We start from the raw sequence: 7,500 nt of genomic DNA on the forward strand, positions 1-7,500 counted from the left end.
GATCCTAAGCAGAGAACTGAGTAAACACACCTGAGGGAGAGAGAAAACACCAATGCACGAGGAACACTCAGAAAGAAAAAAAAAGAAAGGAGACGAGGGGGAAGCAGAGGAGAAACCCGAGAAACGAGGGAAGACACAGAGAGAGAGAGAGAGAGAGAGAGAGAGAGGAGAGAGAGAGAGAGAGAGAGAGAGGGAGAGAGAGAGAGAGAGAGAGAGTGAGAGAGATTGAAAGGAGAGAGACAACGGAAGGCAAAGAAGATCTCTTGCTTCACCATTTTTTTTCTTCATCTTTTTCCTTTTAATGTTTTTATTTTTGGCTTGTTTTTTCTCGTTTTGTTTACGTCTTAGAAGGTATCTTAGAGTGCCAGGCCGGTGGAGCAGGGAACATTAAAGCTGTTTTCCGAGTCCTTTGACGACGAAAAAAAAAAAAAAAAAACTTCATTCACCTTTAGGGGTTAAAAAGATCTTCGGCAAAATGTATCTTTGAGAGAATTTATTGGCGTCTCACGATCATTAACGCGGAAAACGTAAGTGCGTTTGAACGTACTCAATGCTCACAGTTTTCTCGTAAAAGGTTGTAAACGGGTCTTGGTGTATGAATGTCTTTGCGCTTATTTTACGAACGGATTGGTAGAAATATAGGTTCGAAAAGTGGAGGAAGGAAAGAAAATAGTATGGGTCTCAAAAATGGAGAAAAAACACACACAAAAAAAATCCGAAAAGAGAGAAAAAAAAGGGGGAAGAAAATCTAAAAGTAAATAATAAGAATAAGAATAAGAAAAAAAAACGAAAAGAGAGAGAAAAAAATCCGAAAAGTGAAAGAGAAAAATTGTTCCGAAAGTCAAAAAAAAAAAAAGAAAGAAAAGATAACAATAATAATAGACCGGAAAAAAAAATCATAATGGATCCCAAGAGTTAAAACAAGAAAATATATTATATCCGAATAATAAAAGAAGAGATAAGTGAAAGAAGGGGAAAAATATATATAAAATCCAAGAAGTGAAAGAAAGAAAGAAAGAAACGTAAGTGAAACAAAAAAAAAATAATAATAATAATTTAAAAAAATAAAGAATAAACCCGAAAAAATGAAGAAAAAGAAAAAGAGAGAATTATGATTGACCCAAAAAGTAAAATAAATAAATTAACAAATAAAAAATATAATAGATCCGAAAAGTGAAAAAAGAGAGAGAGAAAAAAAAACAGAATACACCCAAAAAGTAAAATCAACCAATCAATCAATAAAAAATAAACAAAAATACCCTCCCCCCCCAAAAAAAAAAAAAAAAAAAAAAAAATCGCACTCGATACGTGAACAAAAGTTATTTTTATAACGAGTTAAATTCATCTCCCGAAAAAAAAAAACACGGAACAGAGACCAATTCCTGAGTTTTCTGCCTTTCCTTTCGTTAATTTTCGAGAGACGACGCGAAAATATGATTACTCCCGAAGAATATGCTATGTTATACCGCAAGAGAGAAAATATTGTTTGCCGTTTGTTCTAAGCTTCGAAAATTTCAAGTTTGGGGAAGGAAAGGGAGCCAAAGTGCCGTAATAAATCTCTGAAACTTTTGGAAAACAATCGTATTTTCTTTTTCTTGCTCTTTTTTTTTTCTAAACATCATTGTAATGAAAACTCAACAGCAATCTAAATGTTGGTGAAAAGTTTTAAAACGAAAGACGTTTTTTTTTTCCTTTTTTTTTTTTTTCCTTTTTCTTTTTACGAAAGATTTTTTTTCTTTTTTTTCCTTTTTTTTTCTTTTTTTACTTTTTACTTTTTTCTCTTTTTTTTTCCCCCATTTTTTGCCACAATCACCGGCGTACCTTATAACCTCCCTCCTCCTCCCCCCTCCCCTCTCCCCTCCCCCTCCCTCGCCCGATCGAGAGAGAAAATAAAATAAAATAAAGATCAGAAAAGAAATTCGAGATGAAATAAATCTATTTCCGTCAGATATCTCGACCGCGAAATATAGATGGCAAAATTTTTCTTCTACCCCTTCCCCCTTCCCCCCTCCCCTCCTCCCTCCCCCCCTTCCCCCTCCCCCCATTCTAATCTTTTCTTTCCTCCCATTCTCTTCCCTTTCCGCCCCCTCCCTCCCTCCCTCCCTCCCCCCCCTGCCCCTTCTTCCTCCTCCTCCTCCCACCCCCTTTCCTCCCATTCTGTCTGCTTTCCCACTTCCTCTATTTCTTCCTCCTCTCCCTCTCCCTGTTCTCTTTTCTCTCTCTTCCTCCCATTCGTAATCCTTGTCTCTTTCACCCCCATTTATCACTTCCATTTTCCATACCTTCTTACCTTTACCTTCCCTTCCTTCCTTACCTATCCTTCTCTCCCCTCTCCTCTTCCTCCCCTTCCTCTTCCATCTCCTCTTCCTCTCCCTTCTCCTCTTCCTCCTCTTCTCCTCTCCCCTCTCCTCTTCCTCCCCTTCCTCTCCCCTCTCCCCTTCCCCTTCCTCTCCCCTCTCCTCTTCCTCTTTCTCCCCTTCCTCTTCCTTCTCCCCTCTCCCCTTCCCCTTCCTCTCCCCTCTCCCCTTCCCCCTCCTCTTCCTCTCCCCTCTCCTCTTCCTCTTTCTCCCAAGCATCACAATCGCTCAAAGTCTTCCGCGAGTTGATGTGCCAAGTTGCTGAGTCATGTCAACCAATCGAGAGAAAAAATTAGCTGTGATTTGTCTGCCTTGTGTGCGTGTGTGTGCGTTTTTTTTTTTTTTTTTTTTTTTCTTTTTTTCTGTTTCTTTTTGTGTGAATTTCTGTTTTACTCTTTGTTTTCGATGCTGTTGTTGTTGTTTTTTTTTTGTTCATTTTATCTCGGGTTTATTTTTTTTATTCCGTTTTTTCTTTCTTTTTTTCATTTTCTTTCTCTTTGATTTCATTTTTTTTCGCCTTCCGTTTTGTTTGAAAGTTTTATTCATTTGATGTCGATCGAGTTGGTTATCCTTCTCCTCTCTTTCCTTATTCCTTTTTCTTCTAAGTCTCTTCTTTATTTCCTCTCTTTCTTCCCCCTTTCCTCATTCCCCTCCTTCGCCTTTATTTCCTCCCCTCCTTCTACCCCTCTCCTCTTTATCCCCTCGTGTCTTTCCCCTCTTTCCTCTCTATCTCCTCCCCTCCTTCATCCATCCCCTTTACCTCTTCTCTTCCTTTCCCACTCTCCTCCCTCCGCTCTCTCCCCACTCTTTCCTCCTCTTCTTCCCCTTCTCCCCTCCTTCCTTCCTTTCTCCTTCTCCTCCCTTCCTTCCTCCCTCCCACCTGTTATCCTTTATCTTTATCCTTCCTTTCCTCCTTCTCCCCTCTTTCCACCCTTTCTTCCTCTCCTCCTCCCCTCCTTCTACCCTATCCTTACCCCCCCCCCCCGGCTGGCGTCTGGGTGTCGGTCGTGCAGCTTATCATTTTATTTTCTTCTTTTACTGTATTATTATTGTTGTTTCTTTTTGCCATTTTCCAATTTTCTGTATTTACTTTTTTCTTCTTCTTCGGCCGTTAACCGATTTTTTTTTTTTTTTTTATGTCCGTTATTTCTTTCCAGATTTTGCAGTTTAAGGAGAAGGCTTAAGGGAGATAAGGAAGTGGGAGAGAGAGAGAGAGAGAGAGAGAGAGAGAGAGAGAGGAAGAGAAAAGGAAGAATACGAAAAAGAGGTGGGAGAGAGAGAGAAAGGCGAGCAAAGCGAGGAAGAGAAAGAGAAGAAGAGGAAAAGGAGGAGGTGAGAGAGAGAGAAAAGCGAGGAAAGAGGGAAAGAGAAAAGGAAGAAAAGAAAAAGGAGGAGGTGAAAGAAAGAGAGAGAGAAAAGCGAGGAAAGAGAGGAAGAGAAAGAGAAAAAGAGGGAAGGGAGGAGGAGAGAGAGAGAGAGAGAGAGAGAGAGAGAGAGAGAGAGAGAGAGAGAGAGAGAGAGAGACAGACAGACAGAGACAGAGAGAAGACAGACAGAGACAGAGAGAAACGAGGAAAGAGAGGAAGAGAAAAAGAAGAAGAAGATAAAGAGAACGAAGCTAAACAGAGAAACAAAAACACAGGAAGAGGGAAAAAAATATAAGAACAAGGAAAAGGCAGCATATGGAAAAGAAGGAATAAGAACACAAAGAAAAAAGAAACTCAGTGAGAAGAAAAAAGGAGGAATAGGTGAAAACAGAGATAAATTATAATAAGTAAAAATGAAAATAAGAAATATTGAATAAAGTTGAAAATAAGAAATAATGAACGGTGGTCGCCGTTTTGCCTTTCGTTGTTAACCCCTTCCTCTGTGGTCGCCGTTTTGCCTTTCGCTGTTAACCCCTTCCTCTGTGGTCGCCGTTTTGCCTTCCGCTGTTAACTCCTTCCTCACGTGGTCGCCGTTTTGCCTTTCCGCTGTTAACCCCTTCCTCTGTGGTCGGCGTTTTGCCTTTCGTTGTTAACCCCTTCCTCTGTGGTCGCCGTTTTGCCTTTCGTTGTTAACCCCTTCCTCTGTGGTCGCCGTTTTGCCTTCCGCTGTTGACTCCTTGGTCGCCGGTGTTTCGCTCGGCTGCCGTAAACCCAATCGGCGGCTTTAGGACCTCAGCGCGCGAACCGAAGGGCGGAGGAAAAACAAACCCGGCTTTAATTCTTCCGTAAGGGTGAGGGTTGGAGGGAATGCGTTGGAGGAGAGAGTTGGAGAGAGTGAGTGAGAGGGAGGGTTGGAGAGAGAGAATCAGAGAGAGAGAGAGAGAGAGAGAGAGAGAGAGAGTTGGAGATTTGAGTTTGAGAGAGGGAGAGTTGGAGATAGAAAGTCTGAGAGAGAGAGAGAGAGTTTAAGTTTAAGTTAAGTTTTTAAGTTTGGTTTAGATTCCATTTGATACAATGGATATTCTTGGTGTGACATACTGTCTGTCTGATTTTTGCTCACGTGTGTGAGCTGCTGCTGACTCGGCGGAACCGAGTCCTGCCCGCCGTGGTGCCCAGCCACAGCAGTAACCTCGGGCGACAGTTGCAACTTCTCGCGCCTGGGCGGGGCGCGAACCGCCGACCCCTCGGATGAGAGGCCGACACGTTACCACTGTACTAGCCCAGAGGCTAGTACAGTGAGAGAGAGAGAGACAGAGAGAGAGAGAGAGACAGAGAGAGAGTGAGAGAGAGAGAGAGAGGGTGAGAGAGAGAGAGAGAAAGTTAGAGATTTGAGTTTGAGAAAGGGAGAGTTTGAACTTTGAAAGTGAAAGTTTGAGGTCCTTGAGGTTCAGTTTGGTGTGTCTGTCTGTGAATTGCTTGTTTGTGTAATTAAGAGATTGGGTGATTGGTTGCTTTGAGTTTTTTGGTTGTTTTGTTTGTTTCTCTATGTTTTCTTTATGATTATCTTTGTACTCTCTTTTTTTTTTTTTTATCTTTATCTGTGATTCTCTGATTCTCTGATTCTCTGATTCTTTGATTCTCTCTCTCTCTCTCTCTCTCTCTCTCTCTCTCTCTCTCTCTCTCTCTCTCTCTCTCTCTCTCTCTCTCTCTCTCTCTCTCTCTCTCTCTCTCTCTCTGCCTTTCTTTCTTTCTCTTAACTTTAATTCTCTTCTCTGGCTCTCCTCCTTGAAGCCTCTCTCCATCTCCCTCCGTTCGTCCCTCTCTCCCTTTTTCTCTCCCTCCCTTTCTCTTTCCCTCCCTTCCTCACTTTCTCCCTTTCTTCCTCCCCCTCTCCAGAAAACTCTTCCCTCTCCCTCCCTCCTCCTTTCTCCCTTCATCCCTCCCTCCCTCCCTCCTCCATCCTTCCTCGCTCCCTTCCTCCTCCCTTCCTCCATCTCCAGGAACACTCCTCCCTCTCCTCCTCCCTCCCTCCCTCCTCCCTCCCTCCCTCTCTTCCTTCCTCCATCTCCAGAAACACTCCTCCTCCCCCTCCCTCTCTCCCCCTTCCTTCCTTCCTCCCTCCCTCTCTCCCTCCCACCTCCCTCCCTTCCTCTCTCCCTTCCTCCATCTCCAGAAACACTCCTTCCTCCCTCCCTCCCTCCCTTCCTCTCTCCCTTCCTCCATCTCCAGAAACACTCCTTCCTCCCTCCCTCTCTCCCTCCCACCTCCCTCCCTTCCTCTCTCCCTTCCTCATCTCCAGAAACACTCCTTCCTCCCTCCCTCCCTCTCTCCCTCTCTCCCTTCCTTCATCTCCAGAAACACTCCTCCCTCCCTCCCTCTCTTCCTCCCACCTCCCTCCCTCCTCTCTCCCTTCCTTCATCTCCAGAAATACTCCTTCCTTCCTCCCTCCCTCTCTCCCTCCCACCTCCCTCCCTTCCTCTCTCCCTTCCTTCATCTCCAGAAATACTCCTTCCTTCCCTCCCTCCCTCCTCCCTCCCACCTCCCTCCCTTCCTCTCTCCCTTCCTCCATCTCCAGAAACACTCCTCCTTCTCAATACCTCAGAGAATAAGGCTTATTTACATACCATTTACTCCAAGTAACCTCAAGATGTGCTCCTTCAGGCCACGCAGTACACTGGATCCTTCTTTGATCACCTGAGGAGAAAAAAGAAAACGAAATTTTGAAAAAAGGGGAAAAAAGGAAGTTTTTTTTTTTTTTTTTTTTTTTTTTGAGCGGGTGGTGGTGGTTTTATATGATAGTTATTCATATGTTTATAAACGGTATGCAAGTTGTTCAATATCATCTCTGTTTCAACATCAGAGAGAGGGTAAACAATGACGAAGATATTGCATAAGTAAACAGAAGGATCTGCTGCTTTGCTTGGCAACGTTTTTTTTTTTTCATTTACTTTTAAATATATTTTTTGTCTATGTGCATATTTTCTCTGTTGACGAATAAATTTATTTATTTCATTAATATCCACATTTCCCTTCCTTTCCTACAGCACCTCATTTAATCACGAAAATCACACAAAAAAAAAGAAAGAAAGAAAAAAAAAAAAGAAAAAAAATAAGTGTGTGTGTGGTGTGTGTGTGTGTGTGTGTGTGTGTGTGTGTGTGTGTGTGTGTGTGTTGTGTGTGTGTGTGTGTGTGTGTTGTGTGTGTGTATGTGTGTGTGCTGTGTGTGTGTGTTGTGTGTGTATGTGTGTGTGTGTGTATGTGTGAATGTAAAACCTCCTTTCCTTAACAAAACTGAAAAAAAACCCTCAAAGGGGTATAGAACAATCCCCCTCGACGTGCACGGAGACAAGACAGAGAGCAAGAAGATGCCACGAGAGGCGAAGGACATAAGGACGATTTTCGCTTCACTTCTGAGAGGTCCTCGTTGCTTGGATCCCGTCCTGTTGACGCTGCGAGAAGGACGGAGCCATTATGGAAGAGGGGGAGGTTTGTGGTTGCGAGAGCTTAAGGGAGGTTGTGGTTGTGGTTGTTGTGGTTGGTGGTGGTGGTGGTGTTGTGTTTGTGGTTGCGAGAGCTTAAGGGAAGTTGTGGTTGTGGTTGTTGTGGTTGGTGGTGGTGGTGGTGTTGTGTTTGTTGTTGTTGTTTTCTTGTTGTTGTGGTTGTTGTTGTTGTTGGTGGTGGTGGTGTGGTTGTTGTTGTTGTGGTTGTTGCTGCTGGTGGTTATTGCATTGTTGTTGTTGATGGTTGTGTTTGTGGTTATGAGAGCTTAAAGTAAT

General features: G+C 43.3%; 1 protein-coding gene across 1 annotated transcript in view; it reads right to left on the reverse strand.

Annotated features, from left to right (window-relative positions):
- The window catches only part of LOC119580204, a 226,176-nt gene that overhangs the window by 131,361 nt on the left and 87,315 nt on the right, over positions 1-7,500 (reverse strand). The window contains exon 2 of the mRNA XM_037928215.1: positions 6,349-6,418. The gene's annotated coding sequence lies outside the window, so the exon portion shown is untranslated. The remainder of the gene's footprint in view (positions 1-6,348; positions 6,419-7,500) is intronic.

The sequence above is a fragment of the Penaeus monodon genome, chromosome 2 (assembly GCF_015228065.2).
Source record: "Penaeus monodon isolate SGIC_2016 chromosome 2, NSTDA_Pmon_1, whole genome shotgun sequence".
Lineage (NCBI taxonomy): Eukaryota > Metazoa > Arthropoda > Malacostraca > Decapoda > Penaeidae > Penaeus > Penaeus monodon.